Below are 17,481 nucleotides of genomic sequence, written 5' to 3'. Positions count from 1 at the left end.
AATCCGGGTTTAACTCACTGTTGCAGTGCGGTACCACACTACTACCTGATCCAACCCAGAAGACGCCCAGGATCTGGCCAGCAAGTATGCGAAAAATGCGAATGTATGAGCCAGATGATGGCAAATACGAGACCTGACCCTGACATAACCGGTGTTATCCTCTAAAATATAGATTGAATCCAGGTTTAACTCACTGTTGCAGTGTGGAACCACATTACTACGTGATCCAAACCAGAAAACGTCCAGGATCTGGCCAACAAGTATGCGAAAAATGCGAAAGTATGAGCCGGATGATGGCAAATACCAGACCTAACCCTGACCTAACCGGTGTTATCCTCTAAAATACAGATTGAATCCAGGTTTGACTCACTGTTGCAGTGTGGAACCTCATTACTACGTGATCCAAACCAGAAAACGCCCAGGATCTGGGTAACAAGTATGCGAAAAATGCGAATGTATGAGCCAGATGATGGCAAATACCAGACCTAACCCTGACCTAACCGGTGTTATCCTCTATAATATAGATTGAATCCGGGTTTAACTCACTGTTGCAGTGCGGTACCACACTACTACCTGATCCAACCCAGAAGACGCCCAGGATCTGGCCAGCAAGTATGCGAAAAATGCGAAAGCATGAGCCAGATGATGGCAAATACCAGACCTAAGCCAAACCTAACCGCTGTTACCCTCAAAAATATAGATTGTACCCAGGATTAACTCACTGATGCAGTGTGGAACCACATTACTACGAGATCCAAACCAGAAAACGCCCAGGATCTGGCCAACAAGTATGCGAAATATGCGAAACTATGAGCCAGATGATGGCAAATACCAGACCTAACCCGGACCTAACCGGTGTTATTCTATAAAATATAGATTGTATCCAGGTTTAACTCACTGTTGCAGCGTGCAACCACATTACTACGTGATCCAAACCAGAAAACGCCCAGGATCTGGCCAATTAGTACGCGAATAATGCGAAACTATGAGCCAGATGATGGCAAATACTAGACCTAACCCTGACCTAGCCGGTGTTATCCTCTAATATATAGATTGAATTCGGGTTTAACTCACTGTCGCAGTGTGGTGCCACATTACTACGTGTTCCAAACCAGAAAACGCCCAGGATCTGGGTAACAAGTATGCGAAAAATGCGAATGTATGAGCCAGATGATGGCAAATACCAGACCTAACCCTGACCTAACCGGTGTTATCCTCTATAATATAGATTGAATCCGGGTTTAACTCACTGTTGCAGTGCGGTACCACACTACTACCTGATCCAACCCAGAAAACGCCCAGGACCTGGCCAACAAGTATGCGAAAAATGCGAAAGTATGGGCCAGATGATGGCAAATACCAGACCTAACCCTGACCTAACCGGTGTTATCCTCTATAATATAGATTGAATCCGGGTTTAACTCACTGCTGCAGTGTGGAACCACATTACCACGTGATCCAAACCAGAAAACGCCGAGTGTCTGGCCAACAAGTATGCGAAAAATGCGAATGTATGAGCCAGATGATGGCAAATACCAGACCTAACCCTGACCTAACCGGTGTATTCCTCTAATATATAGATCGTATCCAGGATAACTACACTTTTTCAGTGCTGTACCACACTACTACCTGATCCAACCCAGAAAACGCCCAGGATCTGGCCAACAAGTATGCGAAAAATGCCAAAGCATGAGCCAGATGATGGCAAGTACCAGACCTAACCCTGACCTAACCGGTGTTATCCTCTAAAATATACATTGAATCCAGGTTTAACTCACTGTTGCAGTGCGGTACCACACTACTACCTGATCCAACCCAGAAAACGCCCAGGATCTGGGCAACAAGTATGCGAAAAATGCGAAAGTATGAGCCAGATGATGGCAAATACCAGACCTAACCCTGACCTAACCGGTGTTATCCTCTAAAATATAGATGGAATCCAGGTTTAACTCACAGTTTCTGTGCGGTACCACACTACTCCTTGATCCAAACCAGAAAACGCCCAGGATCTGGCCAACAAGTATGCGAAAAATGCGAAAGTATAAGTCAGATGATGTCAAATACCAGACCTAACCCTGACCTAACCGGAGTTATCCTCTAAAATATAGATGTAATCCAGGTTTAACTCACTGTTTCAGAGTGGTTCTACATTACTACGTGATCCAAACCAGAAAACGCCCAGGATCTGGCCAATAAGTATGCGAAAAATGCGAAAGTATGAGCCGGATGATGGCAAATACCAGACCTAACCCTGACCTAACCGGTGTTATCCTCTAAAATACAGATTGAATCCAGGTTTAACTCAATGTTGCAGCGTGGAACCACATTACTACGTGATCCAAACCAGAAAACGCCCAGGATCTGGGTAACAAGTATGCGAAAAATGCGAATGTATGAGCCAGATGATGGCAAATACCAGACCTAACCCTGACCTAACCGGTGTTATCCTCTAAAATATAGATGGAATCCAGGTTTAACTCACAGTTTCTGTGCGGTACCACACTACTCCGTGATCCAAACCAGAAAACGCCCACGATCTGGCCAACAAGTATGCGAAAAATGCAAAAGTATAAGTCAGATGAAGGCAAATACCAGACCTAACCCTGACCTAACCGGTGTTATCCTCTAAAATATAGATCGAATCCAGGATTGCTTCACTGTTTCAGTGCGGTACCACACTACTACCTGATCCAACCCAGAAGACGTCCAGGATCTGGCCAACAAGTATGCGAAGCATGCGAAAGTATGAGCCAGATGATGGCAAATACCAGACCTAACCAAAACCGAACCGGTGTTACCCTCTAATATATAGATCGAATCAAGGATTACTTCACTTTTTCAGTGCTGTACCACACTACTACCTGATCCAACCCAGAAAACGCCCAGGATCTGGGCAACAAGTATGCGACAAATGCGAAAGTATGAGCCAGATGATGGCAAATACCAGACCTAACCCTGACCTAGCCGGTGTTATCCTCTAAAATATAGATTGAATCCAGGTTTAACCCACTGTCGCAGTGTGGTGCCACATTACTATGTGTTCCAAACCAGAAAACGCCCAGGATCTGGCCATCAAGTATGCGGAAATTGCGACAGAAGGGGCCAGATGATGGCAAATACCAGACCTAACCCGAACCTAACCGGTGTTACCCTCTAATATATAGATCGAATCCAGGATTACTTCACTTTTTCAGTGCGGTACCACACTACTACCTGATCCAACCCAGAAGACGTCCAGGATCTGGCCAACAAGTATGCGAAAAATGCGAAAGTATGATCCGGATGATGGCAAACACCAGACCTAACCCTGACCTAACCGGTGTTATCCTCTAATATATAGATTGAATCTAAGATAAACTCACTGTTTCAGTGTGGTACAACATTACTGCGTGATGCAAACCAGAAAATGCCCAGGTTCTGTCCAAAAAGTATGCGAAAAATGCGAAAGCATGAGCCAGATGATGGCAAATACCAGACCTAAGCCAAACCTAACCGGTGTTGCCCTCAAAAATATAGATTGTACCCAGGATTAACTCACTGATGCAGTGTGGAACCACATTACTACGTGATCCAAACCAGAAAACGCCCAGGATCTGGCCAACAAGTATGCGAGAATTGCGAAAGAATGGGCCAGATGATGGCAAATACCAGACCTAACCAAAACCGAACCGGTGTTACCCTCTAATATATAGATCGAATCAAGGATTACTTCACTTTTTCAGTGCTGTACCACACTACTACCTGATCCAACCCAGAGAACGCCCAGGATCTGGCCAACAAGTATGCGAAGCATGCGAAAGTATGGGGCAGATGATGGCAAATACCAGACCTAACCCTGACCTAACCGGTGTTATCCTCTAAAATACAGATTGAATCCAGGTTTAACTCAATGTTGCAGTGTGGAACCACATTACTACGTGATCCAAACCAGAAAACGCCCAGGATCTGGGTAACAAGTATGCGAAAAATGCGAATGTATGAGCCAGATGATGGCAAATACCAGACCTAACCCTGACCTAACCGGTGTTATCCTCTAAAATATAGATTGAATCTAAGATAAACTCACTGTTTCAGTGTGGTACAACATTACTGCGTGATGCAAACCAGAAAACGCCCAGGTTCTGGCCAAAAAGTATGCGAAAAATGCGAAAGCATGAGCCAGATGATGGCAAATACCAGACCTGAGCCAAACCTAACCGGTGTTACCCTCAAAAATATAGATTCTATCCAGGTTTAACTCTCTGTTGCAGTGTGGAACCACATTACTACGTGATCGAAACCAGAAAACGCCCAGGATCTGGCAAATAAGTATGCGAATAATGCGAAAGTATGAGCCAGATGTTGGCAAATACCAGACCTACCCCTGACCTAACCGGTGTTATCCTCTAAAATATAGATTGAATCTAAGATAAACTCACTGTTTCAGTGTGGTACCACATTACTGCGTGATCTAAACCGGAAAACGCCCAGGTTCCGGCCAACAAGTATGCGAACAATGCGGAAGCATGAGCCAGATGATGGCAAATACCAGACCTAACCCTGACCTAGCCGGTGTTATCCGCTAAAATATAGATTGAATCCAGGATTAACTCACTGTTTCAGTGTGGTACCACATTACTACGTGTTCCAAACCAGAAAACGCCCAGGATCTGGCCATCAACTATGCGAAAAATGCCAAAGCATGAGCCAGATGATGGCAAATACCAGACCTAACCCTGACCTAACCGGTGTTATCCTCTAAAATATAGATTGAATCCTGGTTTAACTCAATGTTGCAGTGCGGTACCACACTACTACCTGATCCAACCCAGAAAACGCCCAGGATCTGGCCAGCAAGTATGCGAGAAATGCGAAAGTATGAGCCAGATGATGGCAAATACCAGGCCTAACCCAAACATAACCAGTGTTACTCTCTAATATATATATCGAATCCAGGTATGCTTCACTGTTTCAGTGCGGTACCACACTACTACCTGGTCCATCCCAGAAAACGCCCAGGATCAGGCCAACAAGTATGCGAAAAATGCGAAAGTATGAGCCAGATGATGGCAAATACCAGGCCTAACCCAAACATAACCAGTGTTACTCTCTAATATATATATCGAATCCAGGTATGCTTCACTGTTTCAGTGCGGTACCACACTACTACCTGGTCCATCCCAGAAAACGCCCAGGATCAGGCCAACAAGTATGCGAAAAATGCGAAAGTATGAGCCAGATGATGGCAAATACCAGACCTAACCCTGACCTAACCGGTGTTATCCTCTAAAATATAGATTGTATCCAGGATTAACTCACTGTTTGGGTGTGGTGCGCATTACTACGTGATCCAACCCAGAAAACGCCCAGTATCGGGCCAACAAGTATGCGAAAAATGCGAATGCATGAGCCAGATGATGGCAAATACCAGGCCTAACCCAAACATAACCAGTGTTACTCTCTAATATATATATCGAATCCAGGTATGCTTCACTGTTTCAGTGCGGTACCACACTACTACCTGGTCCATCCCAGAAAACGCCCAGGATCAGGCCAACAAGTATGCGAAAAATGCGAAAGTATGAGCCAGATGATGGCAAATACCAGACCTAACCCTGACCTAACCGGTGTTATCCTCTAAAATATAGATTGTATCCAGGTTTAACTCACTGTTGCAGTGTGGAACCACATTACTACGAGATCCAAACCAGAAAACGCCCAGGATCTGGCCAATAAGTATGCCAATAATGCGAAACTATGAGCCAGATGGTGGCAAATACTAGGCCTAACCCTGACCTAGCCGGTATTATCCTCTAAAATATAGATTGAATCCAGGTTTAACCCACTGCTTGAGTGTGGTGCCACATTACTACGTGATCCAATCCAGAAAACGCCCAGTATCTGGCCAACAAGTAGGTGAAAAATGCGAAAGTATGAGCCAGATGATGGCAAATACGAGACCTACCCCAAACCGAACCGGTGTTACCCTGTATTGTATAGATCGAATCCAGGATTGCTTCTCTGTTTCAGTGCGGTACCACACTACTACCTGATCCAACCCAGAAAACGCCCAAGATCTGGTCAACAAGTATGCGAAAAATACGAATGTATGAGCCAGATTATGGCAAATACCAGACCCAACCCTGACCTAACCGGCGTTATCCTCTAAATTACAGATTGAATCCAGGTCTAACTCACTGTTGCAGTGTGGAACCACACTAATACCTGATCCAACCCAGAATACGCCCAGGATCTGGCCAACAAGTATGCGAAAAATGCGAAAGTATGAGCCAGGAGATGGCAAGTACGAGACCTGACCCTGACCTAACCGGTGTTATCCTCTAAAATATAGATTGAATCCAGGTTTGACTCACTGTTTCAGAGTGGTTCTACATTACTACGAGATCCAAACCTGAAAACGCCCAAGATCTGGTCAACAAGTATGCGAAAAATGCGAATGTATGAGCCAGATTATGGCAAATACCAGACCTAACCCTGACCTAACCGGCGTTATCCTCTAAAATACAGATTGAATCCAGGCCTAACTCACTGTTGCAGTGTGGAACCACACAAATACCTGATCCAACCCAGACAACGCCCAAGATCTGGCCAACAAGTATGCGAAAAATGCGAAAGCATGAGCCAGATGATTGCATATACCAGGCCTAACCCAAACCTTACCGGTGTTACCCTCTAGTATATAGATCGAATCCAGGATTACTTCATTGTTTCAGTGCGGTACTACACTACTACCTGATCCAACCCAGAAAACGCCCCGGAACTGGCCAACAAGTATGCGAAAAATGCGAAAGTATGAGCCAGATGATGACAAATACCAGACCTAACCCTGACCTAACTGGTGTTATCCTCTAAAATATAGATTGAATCCAGGTTTAACTCACTGTCTGAGTGTGGTGCCACATTACTACGTGATCCAACCCAGAAAACGCCCAGTATCTGGCCAACAAGTAGGTGAAAAATGCGAAAGTATGAGCCAGACGATGGCAAATACGAGACCTAACCCAAACCGATCCGGTGTTACCGTCTATTGTATAGATCGAATCCAGGATTACTCCACTGTTTCGGTGCGGTACCACACTACTACCTGATCCAACCCAGAAAACGCCCAAGATCTGGTCAACAAGTATGCGAAAAATGCGAAAATGTGAGCCAGATTATGGCAAATACCAGACCTAACCCTGTCCTAACCGGCGTTATCCTCTAAAATACAGATTGAATACAGGTTTAACTCACTGTTGCAGTGTGGAACCACACTACTACCTGATGCAACCCAGAAAACGCCCAGGATCTGGCCATCAAGTATGCGAAAAGTGCGAAAGCATGATCCAGATGATGGCAAATACCAGACCTAACCCTGACCTAACCGGTGTTATCCTCAAAAATATAGATTGAACCCAGGTTTAACTCACTGTTGCAGTGCGGTACCACACTACTACCTGATCCAACCCAGAAAACGCCCAGGATCTGGCCATCAAGTATGCGAAAAATGCGAAAGTATGAGCCAGATGATGGCAAATACCAGACCTAACCCTGACCTAACCGGTGTTATCAACTAAAATATAGATTGAATCCATGTTTAACTCACTGTTTCAGTGTGGTACCACATTACTGCGTGATCCAAACCAGAAAACGCCCAGGTTATGGCCAACAAGTATGCGAAAAATGCGAAAGCATGAGCCAGATGATGGCAAATACCAGAAGTAACCCAAACCTAACTGGTGTTACCCGCTAATATATAGATCGAATCCGGGATTGCTTCTCTGTTTCAGTGCGGTACCACACTACTACCTGATCCAACCCAGAAAACGCCCAGGGTATGGCCAACAAGTATGCGAAAAATGCGAAATTATGGGCCAGATGATGGCAAATACCTGACCTGACCCTGACATAACCGGTGTTATCCTCTAAAATATAGATTGAACCCAGGTTTAACTCACTGTTGCAGTGCGGTACCACACTACTACCTGATCCAACCCAGAAAACGCCCAGGATCTGGCCAACAAGTATGCGAAAAATGCAAAAGTATGAGCCAGATGATGGCAAACACCAGACCAAACCCAAACCTAACCGGTGTTACCCTCTAATATATAGATCGAATCCGGAATCCACTCACTGTTTCAGGGTGGTACCACATTACTGCGTGATCCAAACCAGAAAACGCCCAGGATCTGGCCAAAAAGTATGCGACAAATGCGAAAGTATGAGCCAGATGATGGCAAATACCAGACCGAACCCTGACCTAACCGGTGTTATCCTCTAAAATATGGATTGAATCCAGGTTTAACTCACAGTTTCAGTGCGGTACCACACAACTCCGTGATCCAAACCAGAAAACGCCCACGATCTGGCCAACAAGTATGCGAAAAATGCGAATGCATGAGCCAGATGATGGCAAATACCAGGCCTAACCCAAACATAACCAGTGTTACTCTCTAATATATAGATCGAATCCAGGTATGCTTCACTGTTTCAGTGCGGTACCACACTACTACCTGGTCCATCCCAGAAAACGCCCAGGATCAGGCCAACAAGTATGCGAAAAATGCGAAAGTATGAGCCAGATGATGGCAAATACCAGACCTAACCCTGACCTAACCGGTGTTATCCTCTAAAATATAGATTGTATCCAGGTTTAACTCACTGTTGCAGTGTGGAACCACATTACTACGTGATCCAAACCAGAAAACGTCCAGGATCTGGCCAATAAGTATGCCAATAATGCGAAACTATGAGCCAGTTGGTGGCAAATACCAGGCCTAACCCTGACCTAGCCGGTGTTATCCTCTAAAATACAGATTGAATCCAGGTTTAACTCAATGTTGCAGCGTGGAACCACATTACTACGTGATCCAAACCAGAAAACGCCCAGGATCTGGGTAACAAGTATGCGAAAAATGCGAATGTATGAGCCAGATGATGGCAAATACCAGACCTAACCCTGACCTAACCGGTGTTATCCTCTAAAATATAGATGGAATCCAGGTTTAACTCACAGTTTCTGTGCGGTACCACACTACTCCGTGATCCAAACCAGAAAACGCCCACGATCTGGCCAACAAGTATGCGAAAAATGCAAAAGTATAAGTCAGATGAAGGCAAATACCAGACCTAACCCTGACCTAACCGGTGTTATCCTCTAAAATATAGATCGAATCCAGGATTGCTTCACTGTTTCAGTGCGGTACCACACTACTACCTGATCCAACCCAGAAGACGTCCAGGATCTGGCCAACAAGTATGCGAAGCATGCGAAAGTATGAGCCAGATGATGGCAAATACCAGACCTAACCAAAACCGAACCGGTGTTACCCTCTAATATATAGATCGAATCAAGGATTACTTCACTTTTTCAGTGCTGTACCACACTACTACCTGATCCAACCCAGAAAACGCCCAGGATCTGGGCAACAAGTATGCGACAAATGCGAAAGTATGAGCCAGATGATGGCAAATACCAGACCTAACCCTGACCTAGCCGGTGTTATCCTCTAAAATATAGATTGAATCCAGGTTTAACCCACTGTCGCAGTGTGGTGCCACATTACTATGTGTTCCAAACCAGAAAACGCCCAGGATCTGGCCATCAAGTATGCGGAAATTGCGACAGAAGGGGCCAGATGATGGCAAATACCAGACCTAACCCGAACCTAACCGGTGTTACCCTCTAATATATAGATCGAATCCAGGATTACTTCACTTTTTCAGTGCGGTACCACACTACTACCTGATCCAACCCAGAAGACGTCCAGGATCTGGCCAACAAGTATGCGAAAAATGCGAAAGTATGATCCGGATGATGGCAAACACCAGACCTAACCCTGACCTAACCGGTGTTATCCTCTAATATATAGATTGAATCTAAGATAAACTCACTGTTTCAGTGTGGTACAACATTACTGCGTGATGCAAACCAGAAAATGCCCAGGTTCTGTCCAAAAAGTATGCGAAAAATGCGAAAGCATGAGCCAGATGATGGCAAATACCAGACCTAAGCCAAACCTAACCGGTGTTGCCCTCAAAAATATAGATTGTACCCAGGATTAACTCACTGATGCAGTGTGGAACCACATTACTACGTGATCCAAACCAGAAAACGCCCAGGATCTGGCCAACAAGTATGCGAGAATTGCGAAAGAATGGGCCAGATGATGGCAAATACCAGACCTAACCAAAACCGAACCGGTGTTACCCTCTAATATATAGATCGAATCAAGGATTACTTCACTTTTTCAGTGCTGTACCACACTACTACCTGATCCAACCCAGAGAACGCCCAGGATCTGGCCAACAAGTATGCGAAGCATGCGAAAGTATGGGGCAGATGATGGCAAATACCAGACCTAACCCTGACCTAACCGGTGTTATCCTCTAAAATACAGATTGAATCCAGGTTTAACTCAATGTTGCAGTGTGGAACCACATTACTACGTGATCCAAACCAGAAAACGCCCAGGATCTGGGTAACAAGTATGCGAAAAATGCGAATGTATGAGCCAGATGATGGCAAATACCAGACCTAACCCTGACCTAACCGGTGTTATCCTCTAAAATATAGATTGAATCTAAGATAAACTCACTGTTTCAGTGTGGTACAACATTACTGCGTGATGCAAACCAGAAAACGCCCAGGTTCTGGCCAAAAAGTATGCGAAAAATGCGAAAGCATGAGCCAGATGATGGCAAATACCAGACCTGAGCCAAACCTAACCGGTGTTACCCTCAAAAATATAGATTCTATCCAGGTTTAACTCTCTGTTGCAGTGTGGAACCACATTACTACGTGATCGAAACCAGAAAACGCCCAGGATCTGGCAAATAAGTATGCGAATAATGCGAAAGTATGAGCCAGATGTTGGCAAATACCAGACCTACCCCTGACCTAACCGGTGTTATCCTCTAAAATATAGATTGAATCTAAGATAAACTCACTGTTTCAGTGTGGTACCACATTACTGCGTGATCTAAACCGGAAAACGCCCAGGTTCCGGCCAACAAGTATGCGAAAAATGCGGAAGCATGAGCCAGATGATGGCAAATACCAGACCTAACCCTGACCTAGCCGGTGTTATCCGCTAAAATATAGATTGAATCCAGGATTAACTCACTGTTTCAGTGTGGTACCACATTACTACGTGTTCCAAACCAGAAAACGCCCAGGATCTGGCCATCAACTATGCGAAAAATGCCAAAGCATGAGCCAGATGATGGCAAATACCAGACCTAACCCTGACCTAACCGGTGTTATCCTCTAAAATATAGATTGAATCCTGGTTTAACTCAATGTTGCAGTGCGGTACCACACTACTACCTGATCCAACCCAGAAAACGCCCAGGATCTGGCCAGCAAGTATGCGAGAAATGCGAATGTATGAGCCAGATGATGGCAAATACCAGGCCTAACCCAAACATAACCAGTGTTACTCTCTAATATATATATCGAATCCAGGTATGCTTCACTGTTTCAGTGCGGTACCACACTACTACCTGGTCCATCCCAGAAAACGCCCAGGATCAGGCCAACAAGTATGCGAAAAATGCGAAAGTATGAGCCAGATGATGGCAAATACCAGGCCTAACCCAAACATAACCAGTGTTACTCTCTAATATATATATCGAATCCAGGTATGCTTCACTGTTTCAGTGCGGTACCACACTACTACCTGGTCCATCCCAGAAAACGCCCAGGATCAGGCCAACAAGTATGCGAAAAATGCGAAAGTATGAGCCAGATGATGGCAAATACCAGACCTAACCCTGACCTAACCGGTGTTATCCTCTAAAATATAGATTGTATCCAGGATTAACTCACTGTTTGGGTGTGGTGCGCATTACTACGTGATCCAACCCAGAAAACGCCCAGTATCGGGCCAACAAGTATGCGAAAAATGCGAATGCATGAGCCAGATGATGGCAAATACCAGGCCTAACCCAAACATAACCAGTGTTACTCTCTAATATATATATCGAATCCAGGTATGCTTCACTGTTTCAGTGCGGTACCACACTACTACCTGGTCCATCCCAGAAAACGCCCAGGATCAGGCCAACAAGTATGCGAAAAATGCGAAAGTATGAGCCAAATGATGGCAAATACCAGACCTAACCCTGACCTAACCGGTGTTATCCTCTAAAATATAGATTGTATCCAGGTTTAACTCACTGTTGCAGTGTGGAACCACATTACTACGAGATCCAAACCAGAAAACGCCCAGGATCTGGCCAATAAGTATGCCAATAATGCGAAACTATGAGCCAGATGGTGGCAAATACTAGGCCTAACCCTGACCTAGCCGGTATTATCCTCTAAAATATAGATTGAATCCAGGTTTAACCCACTGCTTGAGTGTGGTGCCACATTACTACGTGATCCAATCCAGAAAACGCCCAGTATCTGGCCAACAAGTAGGTGAAAAATGCGAAAGTATGAGCCAGATGATGGCAAATACGAGACCTACCCCAAACCGAACCGGTGTTACCCTGTATTGTATAGATCGAATCCAGGATTGCTTCTCTGTTTCAGTGCGGTACCACACTACTACCTGATCCAACCCAGAAAACGCCCAAGATCTGGTCAACAAGTATGCGAAAAATACGAATGTATGAGCCAGATTATGGCAAATACCAGACCCAACCCTGACCTAACCGGCGTTATCCTCTAAATTACAGATTGAATCCAGGTCTAACTCACTGTTGCAGTGTGGAACCACACTAATACCTGATCCAACCCAGAATACGCCCAGGATCTGGCCAACAAGTATGCGAAAAATGCGAAAGTATGAGCCAGGAGATGGCAAGTACGAGACCTGACCCTGACCTAACCGGTGTTATCCTCTAAAATATAGATTGAATCCAGGTTTGACTCACTGTTTCAGAGTGGTTCTACATTACTACGAGATCCAAACCTGAAAACGCCCAAGATCTGGTCAACAAGTATGCGAAAAATGCGAATGTATGAGCCAGATTATGGCAAATACCAGACCTAACCCTGACCTAACCGGCGTTATCCTCTAAAATACAGATTGAATCCAGGCCTAACTCACTGTTGCAGTGTGGAACCACACAAATACCTGATCCAACCCAGACAACGCCCAAGATCTGGCCAACAAGTATGCGAAAAATGCGAAAGCATGAGCCAGATGATTGCATATACCAGGCCTAACCCAAACCTTACCGGTGTTACCCTCTAGTATATAGATCGAATCCAGGATTACTTCATTGTTTCAGTGCGGTACTACACTACTACCTGATCCAACCCAGAAAACGCCCCGGAACTGGCCAACAAGTATGCGAAAAATGCGAAAGTATGAGCCAGATGATGACAAATACCAGACCTAACCCTGACCTAACTGGTGTTATCCTCTAAAATATAGATTGAATCCAGGTTTAACTCACTGTCTGAGTGTGGTGCCACATTACTACGTGATCCAACCCAGAAAACGCCCAGTATCTGGCCAACAAGTAGGTGAAAAATGCGAAAGTATGAGCCAGACGATGGCAAATACGAGACCTAACCCAAACCGATCCGGTGTTACCGTCTATTGTATAGATCGAATCCAGGATTACTCCACTGTTTCGGTGCGGTACCACACTACTACCTGATCCAACCCAGAAAACGCCCAAGATCTGGTCAACAAGTATGCGAAAAATGCGAAAATGTGAGCCAGATTATGGCAAATACCAGACCTAACCCTGTCCTAACCGGCGTTATCCTCTAAAATACAGATTGAATACAGGTTTAACTCACTGTTGCAGTGTGGAACCACACTACTACCTGATGCAACCCAGAAAACGCCCAGGATCTGGCCATCAAGTATGCGAAAAGTGCGAAAGCATGATCCAGATGATGGCAAATACCAGACCTAACCCTGACCTAACCGGTGTTATCCTCAAAAATATAGATTGAACCCAGGTTTAACTCACTGTTGCAGTGCGGTACCACACTACTACCTGATCCAACCCAGAAAACGCCCAGGATCTGGCCATCAAGTATGCGAAAAATGCGAAAGTATGAGCCAGATGATGGCAAATACCAGACCTAACCCTGACCTAACCGGTGTTATCATCTAAAATATAGATTGAATCCATGTTTAACTCACTGTTTCAGTGTGGTACCACATTACTGCGTGATCCAAACCAGAAAACGCCCAGGTTATGGCCAACAAGTATGCGAAAAATGCGAAAGCATGAGCCAGATGATGGCAAATACCAGAAGTAACCCAAACCTAACTGGTGTTACCCGCTAATATATAGATCGAATCCGGGATTGCTTCTCTGTTTCAGTGCGGTACCACACTACTACCTGATCCAACCCAGAAAACGCCCAGGGTATGGCCAACAAGTATGCGAAAAATGCGAAATTATGGGCCAGATGATGGCAAATACCTGACCTGACCCTGACATAACCGGTGTTATCCTCTAAAATATAGATTGAACCCAGGTTTAACTCACTGTTGCAGTGCGGTACCACACTACTACCTGATCCAACCCAGAAAACGCCCAGGATCTGGCCAACAAGTATGCGAAAAATGCAAAAGTATGAGCCAGATGATGGCAAACACCAGACCAAACCCAAACCTAACCGGTGTTACCCTCTAATATATAGATCGAATCCGGAATCCACTCACTGTTTCAGGGTGGTACCACATTACTGCGTGATCCAAACCAGAAAACGCCCAGGATCTGGCCAAAAAGTATGCGACAAATGCGAAAGTATGAGCCAGATGATGGCAAATACCAGACCGAACCCTGACCTAACCGGTGTTATCCTCTAAAATATGGATTGAATCCAGGTTTAACTCACAGTTTCAGTGCGGTACCACACAACTCCGTGATCCAAACCAGAAAACGCCCACGATCTGGCCAACAAGTATGCGAAAAATGCGAATGCATGAGCCAGATGATGGCAAATACCAGGCCTAACCCAAACATAACCAGTGTTACTCTCTAATATATAGATCGAATCCAGGTATGCTTCACTGTTTCAGTGCGGTACCACACTACTACCTGGTCCATCCCAGAAAACGCCCAGGATCAGGCCAACAAGTATGCGAAAAATGCGAAAGTATGAGCCAGATGATGGCAAATACCAGACCTAACCCTGACCTAACCGGTGTTATCCTCTAAAATATAGATTGTATCCAGGTTTAACTCACTGTTGCAGTGTGGAACCACATTACTACGTGATCCAAACCAGAAAACGTCCAGGATCTGGCCAATAAGTATGCCAATAATGCGAAACTATGAGCCAGTTGGTGGCAAATACCAGGCCTAACCCTGACCTAGCCGGTGTTATCCTCTAAAATATAGATTGAATCCAGGTTTAACCCACTGCTTGAGTGTGGTGCCACATTACTACGTGATCCAATCCAGAAAACGCCCAGTATCTGGCCAACAAGTAGGTGAAAAATGCGAAAGTATGTGCCAGATGATGGCAAATACGAGACCTACCCCAAACCGAACTGGTGTTACCCTGTATTGTATAGATCGAATCCAGGATTGCTTCTCTGTTTCAGTGCGGTACCACACTACTACCTGATCCAACCCAGAAAACGCCCAAGATCTGGTCAACAAGTATGCGAAAAATGCGAATGTATGAGCCAGATTATGGCAAATACCAGACCTAACCCTGACCTAACCGGCGTTATCCTCTAAAATACAGATTGAATCCAGGTCTAACTCACTGTTGCAGTGTGGAACCACACTAATACCTGATCCAACCCAGAATACGCCCAGGATCTGGCCAACAAGTATGCGAAAAATGCGAAAGTATGAGCCAGGAGATGGCAAGTACGAGACCTGACCCTGACCTAACCGGTGTTATCCTCTAAAATATAGATTGAATCCAGGTTTGACTCACTGTTTCAGAGTGGTTCTACATTACTACGAGATCCAAACCTGAAAACGCCCAAGATCTGGTCAACAAGTATGCGAAAAATGCGAATGTATGAGCCAGATTATGGCAAATACCAGACCTAACCCTGACCTATCCGGCGTTATCCTCTAAAATACAGATTGAATCCAGGTCTAACTCACTGTTGCAGTGTGGAACCACACTAATACCTGATCCAACCCAGAAATCGCCCAAGATCTGGCCAACAAGTATGCGAAAAATGCGAAAGCATGAGCCAGATGATTGCATATACCAGGCCTAAACCAAACCTTACCGGTGTTACCCTCTAGTATATAGATCGAATCCAGGATTACTTCATTGTTTCAGTGCGGTACTACACTACTACCTGATCCAACCCAGAAAACGCCCCGGAACTGGCCAACAAGTATGCGAAAAATGCGAAAGTATGAGCCAGATGATGACAAATACCAGACCTAACCCTGACTTAACTGGTGTTATCCTCTAAAATATAGATTGAATCCAAGTTTAACTCACTGTTTGAGTGTGGTGCCACATTACTACGTGATCCAACCCAGAAAACGCCCAGTATCTGGCCAACAAGTAGGTGAAAAATGCGAAAGTATGAGCCAGACGATGGCAAATACGAGACCTAACCCAAACCGATCCGGTGTTACCTTCTATTGTATAGATCGAATCCAGGATTACTCCACTGTTTCGGTGCGGTACCGCACTACTACCTGATCCAACCCAGAAAACGCCCAAGATCTGGTCAACAAGTATGCGAAAAATGCGAAAATGTGAGCCAGATTATGGCAAATACCAGACCTAACCCTGACCTAACCGGTGTTATCCTCTAAAATATAGATTGAATCCAGGTTTAACCCACTGCTTGAGTGTGGTGCCACATTACTACGTGATCCAATCCAGAAAACGCCCAGTATCTGGCCAACAAGTAGGTGAAAAATGCGAAAGTATGTGCCAGATGATGGCAAATACGAGACCTACCCCAAACCGAACCGGTGTTACCCTGTATTGTATAGATCGAATCCAGGATTGCTTCTCTGTTTCAGTGCGGTACCACACTACTACCTGATCCAACCCAGAAAACGCCCAAGATCTGGTCAACAAGTATGCGAAAAATGCGAATGTATGAGCCAGATTATGGCAAATACCAGACCTAACCCTGACCTAACCGGCGTTATCCTCTAAAATACAGATTGAATCCAGGTCTAACTCACTGTTGCAGTGTGGAACCACACTAATACCTGATCCAACCCAGAATACGCCCAGGATCTGGCCAACAAGTATGCGAAAAATGCGAAAGTATGAGCCAGGAGATGGCAAGTACGAGACCTGACCCTGACCTAACCGGTGTTATCCTCTAAAATATAGATTGAATCCAGGTTTGACTCACTGTTTCAGAGTGGTTCTACATTACTACGAGATCCAAACCTGAAAACGCCCAAGATCTGGTCAACAAGTATGCGAAAAATGCGAATGTATGAGCCAGATTATGGCAAATACCAGACCTAACCCTGACCTAACCGGCGTTATCCTCTAAAATACAGATTGAATCCAGGTCTAACTCACTGTTGCAGTGTGGAACCACACTAATACCTGATCCAACCCAG

Source organism: Colletes latitarsis, unplaced genomic scaffold (genome assembly GCF_051014445.1).
Source record: "Colletes latitarsis isolate SP2378_abdomen unplaced genomic scaffold, iyColLati1 scaffold0021, whole genome shotgun sequence".
NCBI lineage: Eukaryota > Metazoa > Arthropoda > Insecta > Hymenoptera > Colletidae > Colletes > Colletes latitarsis.
This window is presented reverse-complemented; position numbering follows the sequence as displayed.